This window comes from Macrobrachium rosenbergii, chromosome 17 (genome assembly GCF_040412425.1).
Source record: "Macrobrachium rosenbergii isolate ZJJX-2024 chromosome 17, ASM4041242v1, whole genome shotgun sequence".
Lineage (NCBI taxonomy): Eukaryota > Metazoa > Arthropoda > Malacostraca > Decapoda > Palaemonidae > Macrobrachium > Macrobrachium rosenbergii.
This window is the reverse complement of record NC_089757.1, coordinates 10,716,270-10,728,769: the sequence shown is the minus strand read 5'-3', so window position 1 is coordinate 10,728,769 and position 12,500 is coordinate 10,716,270. Positions and strand designations below refer to the sequence as shown.

Here is a 12,500-nt window from a genome sequence, read left to right as displayed (position 1 = left end):
CCCATGGCAGACGCAGTATATATAATTCCCTTTGGGTGCACGTTATTCCCTAAGTAAAGTAAATGGGAATTGCAGATTAAGGGTATTTGTTCTTAATTACAAATATGTGTGTGTGTATGTATATATATGGAGAGAGAGAGAGAGTTACCACATGTGATAGGTCTAATTCGATTAACAGTATTTTTGATTTGACATAAATGTTTTGTAATAAAGGATGTTATCTCATTAAGAATGAAAGTATATCAAAACATTCTTTCAAATTAATGGGTTGAGTTCGTTATCCCACAGGAAAGAACTGTTCTGTGCCAATTTTAATGACGTTTAATAAACCGTAACAAGATCGAGTTTCTTTTCCAATTGCTCACACATATAAATATTGTTTATTTTGTACTGTAGATTTGTTTACTGTAAAAGACTGATAATCTAGCAAGTAAAAATATTAGCTTTAATCGAACACTGTTGAAGTTTTTCCATCGAGAGAAAGGCTAGCAAAGCATCGATAGTTGCCCCTGCCCTGGGCACAGTACCGCAATAAAAAAAACAACCCGACAAACAACACTGTCACCTACACCAAACAATAAAAAACCACCACCCATCCACTAAAAAACAGGTGAACACTCCAAGTACATGGTACCCCCAGGCTCCCCTAAGACTCAATACCCTATATCAAAGGCAAAGAGAAAAAGGATGGAAGGAATGCTTCCTACGCTTCATCCAAGCCATGCCAGTCTCTGACAGCGGACCCAGGGTGCTGCAATTTTCAAACACCGTTTCCACTTCACACAAGTAATGAGTTGCAAAAATCAGCTTACACCTCCAATACCTTGTTTGAAGAATGGAAGGGAGAGACAAGTTACGTTTAAAAACTAATGAGGTAGCGACTGCTCTGATCTCGTGAGCCTTAACTTTAAAAGAAGGCAAGACGTCCTCTCCAATTTGGGGATGCGCTTCAGTAATAAGTTTCCTTAGAAACAATGGACAAGGCATTCTTAGAATGGGGTCGGGAAGGATTTTTAACTGAGCACCATAGGCTACTAGCAGGTCCTCAGATTTTCTCAGTTCTATGCAAATAATATCTTAATGCTCTCACAGGGCAAAGAGCTCTCTCTTCCTCTTCTGGGCCCAGGATCTCCATTGAATTTTTAATGATGAAAGAACAAGGCCAGTGCTTGGATGGAGTCTCGTTCTTGACCAGAAAACCGAGGGTAAAAGAACAGACTGCATCTCCTTGAGAGAACCCAATCTTTTTATCAATAGCATGAAGCTCACTGACCCACTTAGCAGTTGCTAGAGCCATGAGGAAGAGGGTCTTCTTAGCAAGATCCCTTAACGAAGTCGAACAAAGGAGCTAAAAACGAGGACCAGAGAGCCATTTCAAAACCACATCCAAGTTCCATGAGACCGCTCCACCCTCTGTTTGGTTATGTCAAATGATTTAATTAGAGGACGACAGACTCTAGAGGACCTCAAATAGAACAGAAAGTCTGTTATCTATGTTATAGATGTCTAGAGGATTGATGTCTACTGTACACCTTGCAATAGCCTCTGCAGCCAGTCTTGAAAAACCTTTCGCTCTAATGAGTTTCTGACAGTCTGAATCCTGTCAGGGCAAGAGTGGATAATCCTTGGTGGAAGCGTCTGAAGTGAGGCTGTCTGAGAAGACTTGGTTTCTGTGGCAGTAACCTCGGAAAGTCTACCAGTTGTTTGAGGAGATCCGGGAACCACTCCTTCAGAGGCCAAAACAGGCTACAGTACTAAGGTCATCATCACATTCTAGTGGGCATGAAATTTGTTTAAAACTTTCCTTACCATGCTGATTGGTGGGAATGCATACAGATCCTCGTTCGACCAGTCTTGTAGCATGGCGTCTGTTGCCCATACCAGAGGGTCACGGACTGGTGAACAGAACAATGGAAGGCGATGATTCCTGGAGGTTGCAAAGAGGTCCTGGTTCAGTTTTCCCCCAGCTTCCACAGGTTGGGGCAAACTAGTGGATCCAGGGTCCATTCTGTGGGGAGGACCTGTCTGTGATGGCTCAGTTCATCTGCCAACACATTCAGTTTGCCTTGAATAAACCACATAACAATCCTGGTTTGATTCTGGTCTGCCCAGAGAAGAAGGGCCCTCACTGCCTCACAGAGGGAGAAAGAGTGAGCCCCTCCTTGCTTCTTCATGTAAGACAGGGCTGTGGTGTTGTCTGAGTGGACCGCCACTGGCTTGTTGAAAACCTATGTCCCGAAGTGGTGCAGTCCCAAATGAATCGCCTTCAACTCCTTGGCATTTATGTGCATCTTCCCCTATTCCAGGGACCATGTCCCGGAAACTTTCTTGTTTCCCAGTCAGAGCTCCCCAATTTAGGTCCGATGTGTCTGAGTAGAAGTCTAGGTCGGGGCTCAGAGGGAGGAGAGACTTTCCTTCCAAGCTCCCCAATATAGGTCCAATGCATCTGAGTAAAAGTCTAGGTCGGGACTCAAAGGGAGGAGAGACTTTCCTTCCAAAAGTCTGCTTTCAGACTTCCTTTATTGCAAGTCCCTCTTGATTTCCTGAGTAATGGGAATAACAAATGAGTCCAGCTAAGCTCTTCTGTCTCAGGTGGCCCTCAGGAAGAATTGCAGCACTCTCATGTGGGGTCTTCCCAGAGTGATAAACTGCTCTATGGAGGCTAGAGTTCCTAGAAGACTCATCCACTTGTTGGCTGAGCAGGATGGGAGAGAAAGAAATTCGTTCACTGTCTGCCAACAGGAATCTACTCTCTTGGGGGACGGAAAAGCCTGAAAACGTCAAGAGTTGACCGATATACCCAAATAAAGTATTTCCTGTGTCGGAGTCAGCTGGGACTTCTGCAGGTTAACTAATAATCTTAAATCTTGGGCTAGGGTCTTCCAAAGGTCCTCCATGCACTTCTCCTTCGAAAGGGATCACATGAGCCAATCGTCCAAATACAAGGAGACATTGATGCCCATAAGATGGAGCCACTTTGCAAGGGGGGTGAGAACCTAAGTAAAGACATGAAGAGCTGTAGAGAGGCCAAAGAACAGGGCTCGAAACTGATAGACTCTGTCTTGGAAAACGAACCGAGGTAGATGGCAACATGGAAGTATGCTTCCTAAATATTGATGGTAACCATCCACTCGCCCTGATGAATGGATGACAGGACAGTATGGTTCGTTTCCATCCTGGATTTCGTCTTCTGGACGAAGGAATTCAGGGCTCTGATGTCTAGGACAGATCTCCAACCTCCCAATGACCTGGGGACTACAAAAAGACAGCTGTAGAAACCTTCTGTTCCGACGTCCTCGACCACCTCTACTGCTCTCTTCCTGAGGTGGGATGACACTTCTTCCGAGAGGGCCCAATACTTCTCCGAGCCTACTGAGTAGGCAGTCAATACGATGGGAGTATTGACTAAAGGTGGCTTCTCCCTCAACGGGATGGAGTAGCCCTCCCTCAGGACTTTCACAATCCTTTGTACTCCATCTCTCCCAAAAATGTTTGGGAGTGATGAAACAAAGATCTGGTTTCCACTTTCTCAACCTCCTGCACTATTGTACCTAATGCTGAGGCATCCAGTAAAGAATGTAAGGGGTGATGTGAGATAACATCAGCCTTTTGGGTCATGAGACAGATGAAAACAAAAAGAACACAACTGTTCCCTACGCTTAACTGCATTAGTAAGAGTGTGCACGGACTCCCCAAGGGAGTCTGAAACTGCTATAAACTTAGCTACTGTGTCAAATCTGTTCAGTGCTGGCTTAGCGCGTTCTGGAGACAGAAGGGGATCTGCCTTAGATTCCAGCCTAGCAGTCCTAAGGGACCTCAAATTCCGAACTACTGGTTCGTCAAAGAAATCAGGGAATTTGCTAGTAGAGACCTTACAGACCTCATCATCATCAAAGTCAATTTTGCGAGCCTCAGGCTCATTAGAGGCAAATCCTTGGGAAGCAGAGGTGGTGGAAGTAGAACCCACTGCTCCCTGAGATGAAAGGAATTTTAACTCCTCTAAAAAGGAATTAAATGGAAGAAAAAAAACCTATTACATACCAGAGGAATGGTTGGCTCCACTTTGTGCCATGGTGCCTGGCACCAAAGAATCATCTGCACAAGAAACAAAGCCATGCTGACTATACACACCATCCTGCAATGACATCGAAGTAGCAGGAGGCAAAACCGAAATTCCCAAATGAGCCGACCTCAAAAAACTTGGCTGTGGGGAAGATACTCCAGTCTGCTCTGCTACTAGAACAGCAGCAACCACAGAAGAAGGATCTGCTCAGCTAACAGGTGAATACACCAAACCTCTGTGCTGAAAAGGCGACTGTGAATGTCTAAAAGAGGCCTGAGAATACTTCGAATCCTGCCTCAGAGACTAGAAAGCAGCCTGAGGCATTTACAATGTTGAATGCTGTTGAAGAAAACACATAAAATACTCAGGAGTAGCCCAAGTTGACAAAGAAGGGAACTGAGACTTAAAGTGCAACATCTGAAAAGAGCAGGAACTACAATGAGGCGTCCCTGCCTTATGCATCGCAGATAGAAGCTCCTACTTCTCTGAGAAGTAGAAGGAGCTAGCACTGTCTTATGAGGCAGGCATCAAAAGTTCATGAGAACGCCTGAGAAAGGAAGGAGAATATGGAGAACAGATGCTTCACATATCCGATTGTGACTACTCACACGAAACTCCCTCATGTTGGACAAAATATGCGAAGACGAAACAGCATAGTCAGATATCCTGGGAGGCCAAGAAGAAGAACACAAGTGTCTGGCACCAGGCAAAAGCCTAGTGCTAGGGAAGCATTCAGCATCAGGCAAGCACCAGCTGTCAAGCACTTGCCCGATGGCAGGCAGGTGGCCACTGGCAGGCGAGCTTTCTGTCCAGCAGGCATTCAGTGTCAGGAGAATGCCTCTAAGAGAATACTGAATCCTCTTGCAAAGGAAGACTGCAGGGAGATCCTGGGTAGAGATCGCTAGGATAGGCAGCCTCCAGCAAGGCCTACAGAATACAGAATCAGATATTGAATGAGTGCGCTTATCCTTATCTAGCATGTCTGCTTCCTGTCTGGTTCCTGGTTCCAAAGTGTTCACTCCACAAACACAGTTGTGGACACACTGCACTGTTTGTATAAGGTGCAGAGCTATGTAACTTGAAACAGTTTTACTCCATGAATTTCTTCTGTCATACTGTTATTATGTTATTACAAGGACCCAAAAAGTTAGAGATGTTACTAAACTCATTTTTACCAAAATTCGCTTGATCTTGCTGTGCTTATCTTTTGGAGACCAAGTGCCGACCTGTGTGACACAAGCCAGGCTGGCAAGTGGAAGAAGACAACAAGCACAAACCACTTCCACTCCTGGACATACCCCACTTCCCTGTACCTCCAACAAATAGAAGGGGCGTTACAGGGCTTGGCTAGGGTATGGCTAACAGGGAGGGTGTTGGCATTTCCTCTACAGCAAGGGGGAAACCAGGAAAAGGACAACTAAATTGGGCAGGTAAAGCAGCAAGTGCCGAGGAGGTTACCTCCATAAACTTTTCAAACATAGCCCTAAGACTAGCTACATCACTTCTAATTTGCCAAACCTCATGTCCTGAACAATAAGGGGAGCTTTGAGAGAAGAAAGTGTTTGAAGGAGAAGCATTACAAGGAAAACAGGGAGAACGGGAATAATTGCTATCTGAAAGGTTGTGAAAATGAGAAACTTACTCCTGACCTCACTTCCTGTCCTAGAGTTACAAGAATCTTTCATTGCCTTTTCCTATTCTCATCTGCTTCTAGCAGGTGTGTTTCTACTAGCAGGCCGGAAAGGGGTACCAAAAGTACCCAGTGAGGCCTGTGCCATCCCATCCAACAGCTTATGGGTCACCTATGAGTGGCCAAACATTGCTGTTGCCCAGGGACTGGGAAGAGCACTTACTTGAAGTCCTACAGGACTTTCTGTGAGAGATCTTTTTGGGCTCCCTTTTCTTCTTCCTGTGGGAGGAAGACAGAGAAGATAAGAAAGGTGGGGAGGAACACAACAAGGACATGGAGGAAGGATACTACTTGTCGTTCCCTTCCTTGCCCCTAGCCCATGTTTACTCCACTCTAATGCAAGGGTAGTAGCCAGTGTCAATGTCACTGAGCATCTTCCATGGGAAAGGCAACCATTACTGGAAACTCAACAGTGTTCAGCTCATAGGACTGCAGCAACATCAAATAGTAGCAGTTTACGATGTAAGAGCAGGAGTATTAATCCCAAACTGCCTGGACATACCCACCTCTCAGCCGAGAGAGTGGTATACAAAGAAGAGGAGTAGGAGAGGTGTTCAGCAGGAAGGAGGAAGTGGTAGGCTAAATCAAATTTACCTCCTCTACCAAAAACCTCTCACCAACAGCAATTTTATCACTACAAATATTTTCTATAACTCTTAAAGCAAAAACACAAGTTTCAACCCAGCAGTCAGTACGAGCCTGGTGATGGCAGGTGAGTGAGGGTGCTTTCCCACTCAACCCCCTTAATCACCAGTTAACCAATTTCTTAAAAGTTTCAACAAACAATTCCAGTTCACACTGAGGAATACTCCTACATACAAGGCAATAGTGTAGCTTGTATTCCCACAGGAACAACACAGATAAACATAATGGTAACGAGTAAACATTCTTCACTTACTTTGTTAACAATAACCTTGAGTCACACAAGAGATGCATGAAAAATATCAAAATATATAGTAACTTTTATGTATACGTTAAAGGGGTCTAGCAGGTATAGCTTTGCACCCAAGGTGGGGTTAGGTGATGTTCGAGCAAGATGCATCCCTGTAATTGACAATATCCCATTTTTTCAATAAGGTTAGGAAAAGGGGGGAAGGTTCCCAGAGGACTCCAGCCAGGTGGGATCTTCAGCACTGGGTTAGATTAACATGTATCCTTGTATTTTACTCCATATTTTATTGCCACCCCATGCCTAGTTTAGATAGGAGTTCTGCATGGTGGGGGGGCAAAGGCTACTCCCACCCCACCAGGCAGACCCCAGTGTCCTAGACAGGTTAGGTAAGGGAAGGTTATGGCAGGATGTATTCTTGTGATTAACAGTACATCACAACAATTTTTTTATGCTTTCTCTTGGAATTTTTCTAAGTTTTCTGTTTATGTTTTGAAATTCACACGAGTGGGGCTCCAAATCAGATTTTTTTCTCCCAGTGCATTGTGGGTAAGAATGGCTCATGTATTGGGAACAGGTTTGATTATTTTCATCTAGAAATGTGGACATGTGGACAATTCTGAAACCTGATTGGTTCTTTGGTTCTAGGTTTCACCAGTTTAGAGGGAGTTGAAATTCAGGTTTTTCTAGAAAACAAAACAAAAAAACCAGCTTCAGTCTAAGTCACAGTTCTTTTGGTGCAGAAACTCTAGCTCCTTGTATTATTTAAGTTGATATAAATTTTTTTATTTAGTGTGTTTTGAATTTTTCTAATGTTCATCTCAGTCAAAAATTAGTAGTTTAAAGATACTCTGACCCCTTAAGTCCTACAATTGTGGGGAACCACAGAGAAAATCCAGTCTTTGGACGGGGAAAATACAGAAGAGTTAAATACTAGGATGTTTTATGAGATGCCCATGGTGCTTACTTCTGCATGTACTAATTTTTATTATGACAAGGTTTACTGAATGTTTTTAAAGTGACACCATACATTAGGGTTGTAAGAACCTGGCCTCCTAGGTCAGGTTGCAACCCTATTAATTTTAATTTACACTGCTATAGGTAAGGACCCTGCACTCTAGCGTAAGTGGGGTTAGGTCATATCAAAAGCTCAACATTTATTTTAGTTTACAAAGCCCTTGGTTGGATTATTTGCCAGGCCAGTGTCCTAGGTTAGGTTAGGTTAAATAAATCCTTATATTTCACTCAATTTGTGTTTTACCTACCCAAAACCCCAGTTTCTCACTAAGATTACCGATAACTGTAGGATATAAAGTGGAGCTCCAGTATCTTTACAACTACTAATAGACTACTAAAATCAAAGGCAGAAACATTCAAAATACATTAAAACATGAGAAAATCATATTTTCAACGCCAGAATGCAACTATGGTTTAAGGTGAATATTTCCCGATTATGATATAAACTGACAGAAAAACATATGTTCCATGTATTTGATGAAAAATTAAACATTTAATATATCTGGTGAAAAAAATGAAACATTTTATGTCTGGTAAAAAATTAAAACATTATACATAACGCACAACCTGTTACTGTACTGCCTTGGCAACATCAGAAATATGAGACCATTAACAACCTATAGCCTAGCATAGCCTACACTAGGCCTATGCCTTTCCTTCTACACAGTGCCTGAGTCAGAAATACAAAATACAAGATATATTTTTATTATTTCTCCCTGCGATTTAAAATGATTTTCAAAAATCTAATGAAAATCAAACCTTCATCACAGTTTTGAAAAATCAACAGTTTCTGTCATAGCCTAACCTCTTCCGCTAGGGAAGGGCCTCATTTCAAAACTTACTAACCTAAATCTAATGTGAAATTTTATCAAATCGCATGAAAATGCTTGAAAATGTAAGATGTACTGTTATTAAACCAAATAAACTAGGCTACCCTAACAAGGAGTCACAGACCCTTGGTCATCATTCAAAACAAAGATCGAAAACAAAAAACAAACAAAAAAAGGGTCCCTGTAGCCTACATGCTAATCTAATATACAGGAAAGCTTTTATGAACTCACAATACCTCTACAAAATAAGGAAAAGGGATACATCTTGACCAAAGGCGAAATACTGGGTAGATTCCAAAGGACTAGACCTATAGGACTAGCTGTGTTTGGATACGGCATGAAAAATGAAAACGCAACTCCTACTTTACAAGCCTCTCTTACCTGGTTTGAGAGGAATTTATTATATCCCCTTCAAATTTCAATGTTCCTTCCAGTCCTCTTTTTGTTTGTGTATGTCTATAAACCATTTTTATGATAGGAAGGCGGGGTAGGAATAAAAAAATAACTTTCAGCTACCACAATGCACTACACTGTCAGTTCAATAATTAAACGGCATACTGGAGTGAATCAGACTTAGGGTCTAAGGCCAAAAGGAAAACATTTGCGGTACCTTAATATTTCTCCCTATTACCTCACCTGTGAACCTGCTTCTTTATAAAAATATAAAATAAGGGACATTTTTAAATTCTTAACGCAGTGATAAAATTGCAAGTGCATTACACAGTCATCCTAATACAGTGGAAGTTTTGAAGCTAAATTTGTAGTTCTATTTAAAGGCATCGTGCTTACCCCATATAAAAATGGGAAAAAGCAAGTTAAAACGAAGAAGAATTTCAAGGGAATCATAACACATTCGTCTCTTCTGGAAATGCATGAAAAGTCCTCTAGGCACTACCATTTATTGGGATTATGCCCGTGCATTTTTCGAACGTTGATTTACGTAACATCCCCATGGCTTAATGTTTTAGCATCGTACTGTTAAAATACATGGTATGAGTTTGCACCTTGCCAAGGCTAGACGCCTTTTATCATATATCATTCCCCTTGGGCGTTACTTATTCCCAAAGTTAAGTGAGCTACTATAGTTGTCAATGGATATTTGTGGCTTGGTATCTGCGAGCATGTAAGTGTAAATGTTCAAGGGGATTTCTCTTACGTACCAGTACAATGTTGAATTAATCTAACATGGGGTCGTGGATGATGGGGTTGTCTCCGTCATCTGTCCTTTATTGTCTTTGACCATGAGTTGTACAACTATACGATTGATGAAACATTATTTAATCGTGGACTTTTTTTTGTATATAACCTTTTATAGATGTAAATCACATCCAATAAAATTTTTATTATTCAAGTTTTTACTTCTTTTATACAATTACTCGGTTCTGCAACCCAAGAGTATTTATATGCATACATGATTTGCGTGACTTGTAGCCGGTGACGTTTTAATCAAAACATTTGTAAAATATGCTAAAAGTCATACGTTTCCGGCGTAAAGCGTGACTGCTATAGCGTCAGGCTGCAAAACTGAACTAATTCAATCACTATTTTCAGTCAAGTTCGATATCCATTAACAATTAATAATATTTAGCTGTCCTCTTGATAATTGCCCTAATGTGAAAACCTCTGTGGCAATTGGTTCTTAGCCACGTTAAATAAGTCTAATCCTTCGGGCCAGCCCTAAGAGAGCTACTAATCAGCTCAATGGTCTGGTAAAACTAAGGTATACTTAACTTTTTCTCACTGTCCCATAAAATTATGTATATGATTTTTACACAACTGGTTTTGTCACTTCCCTGGATTGGTGAATCACAACATACAGTGTGTGTTATCCGACAGCTTGGCAAATATAGATGTTATATATTCGTGGTAACCGTTTGGTAAATAAGGATGCACTGTGCTGTCTGCGTGAAAGGAGATGGGGATTACTGTGGACCCCGAATTCTGTCTAACCAAAAGATACGTATCACTAATTGATCCGTATGCAGCTGGGCAAATAACACACTTTATTAATCTTATTTTGCCCGGTGGGAGAATCGAATGTTTAAGTACACAATCATCTCCATATTTAAGATTACACGTTTGTTATTGCATTGTATCTCTGTACATTTGTTCATACTTTTCGAAAGCTGAATCAGTTTAACTTACAAGTCGTTGCGCATGCAAACTGATTAATGTTCCAGAAAATTGCAGGTTTGAATACTCAAGGTAACTAGTCCCTTCACCTAAAACTTTTTTGTGATTTTATATATAAATAAATAAATAAATAAATAAATAAATATATATATATATATATATATATATATATATATATATATATATATATATACAACTTTTAAAAATGTATATCATAAAACTGGCGAACATTTCGCTGAACTTATGGCCAAAGATGAACCCCTCATGAAAAACTGCCATTTACGATGCAATAAACCAAAGTGCCTCGTAATATCTCATGATATCATTCGTTCTGGAACTCATTTTTCTTTAGAGAATTCGCCCCGGGGGACTAATTCCAAGGTGATGTACGAAATGAAATGAAATGAAGGGTGGTACTAACCTTTTCCCAGTATGGTCGTATCTGATTACGCGTCTCTGACGGCATCTTGTGAAAAATACTTTTAAACTGCATTTATGCATGATCGAATTATTTTCATCTGATGGCAGAACCAGTCAACTGATAATATGGCTGATGGGAAAACCACAATGATTGCAATCTCTCTCTCTCTCTCTCTCTCTCTCTCTCTCTCTCTCTCTCAAATTAGACGATCACAAAGCACTTTTGCTTCATATAATAATGATATTAGTTATAACAGTAATAATAATAACAATAACAATATCATGATTATGATAGTAGTAGTAATAATGACAACTGAATTAAAATAAATACCTGAAAACTGCTCTCTCTCTCTCTCTCTCTCTCTCTCTCTCTCTCTCTCTCTCTCTCTCTCTCTAATAAGAAATCAAAGAACTCTTTTGCCCTATACAACAACAACAACAACAACAACAACAATAATAATAATAATAATAATAATAATAATAATAATAATAATAATTGCTGTATTAGGAAAATAACGAATGAAAGTATGCCTAAAAACGGTGTCCTCTCTCTCTCTCTCTCTCTCTCTCTCTCTCTCTCTCTCTCTCTCTCTCTCTCTCTCTCTCACACACACACACACACACTCAAAATTCATTTATAAAATTCCTTTCAAATTATACATGCTAATTGTCGACCTGCACTGCGGCAGTAATATTTTCCTAGTACTGGCCAGACACCTGTCTGAATCCTCATTTTCTGACTAGAGGAATTTTAAATGAATGTTTCGTTTGCCCTCATAGTTTTCCCAGCGCTGTTCAGATACTTTCTGGTATTTTTGTGACGATTAGATAAAGCTATGCAAATAAAGCATTTTAGTATTCGTGTATTGATAAAATATGCTTGAGTATTCTGTTAGTCATCGGCGCATTAACAACACATATTTTGCTTTTTCCGAGGATGAGATAAAGCAAACTTTAAAATAATTAAACATCCATCTGTTATAAAAGTACGTTCTTACATTCAGACGTCAGTATGCAAATTCAAAATCACACAATTCGGAATTCGGAAATGTGAAAAGGAATCCTTTTCATAAGAAAACTGTATTTGTTTGTTTCAAATTCCGCCTACTTAATCAAGATTACTTGTAGTTGATCAATATTATACAATAATTTCCAGGTACTTCCGGTGAATGAAAATCTGTAAAGTTAAAAGTTAAGTGTACCTTAGTTTTACCAGACCACTGAGCTGATTAACAGCTCTCCTAGGGCTGGCCCGAAGGATTAGACTTATTTTTACGTGGCTAAGAACCAGTTGGTTACTTAGCAACGGGACCTACAGCTTATTGTGGAATCCGAACCACATTATAGCGAGAAATTAATTTCTATCACCAGAAATAAATTCCTCTAACTCTTCATCAGCCGGCCGAAGACTCGAACTCGGGCCTGGCGAGTGTCAGTCCACAGCTCTACCGACTCGCC

The 12,500-nt window shown here is 40.7% G+C and overlaps 1 long non-coding RNA gene across 1 annotated transcript in view; it reads right to left on the bottom strand.

The window, feature by feature from the left end:
- Positions 1 to 9,058, bottom strand: part of LOC136847725 (uncharacterized) — a 62,985-nt gene extending 53,927 nt beyond the window's left edge. Inside the window, exon 1 of the long non-coding RNA XR_010855812.1 lies at positions 8,871 to 9,058. This is a non-coding gene — a long non-coding RNA (uncharacterized lncRNA). The remainder of the gene's footprint in view (positions 1 to 8,870) is intronic.
- Between the last annotated feature and the right edge of the window lie 3,442 nt (positions 9,059 to 12,500).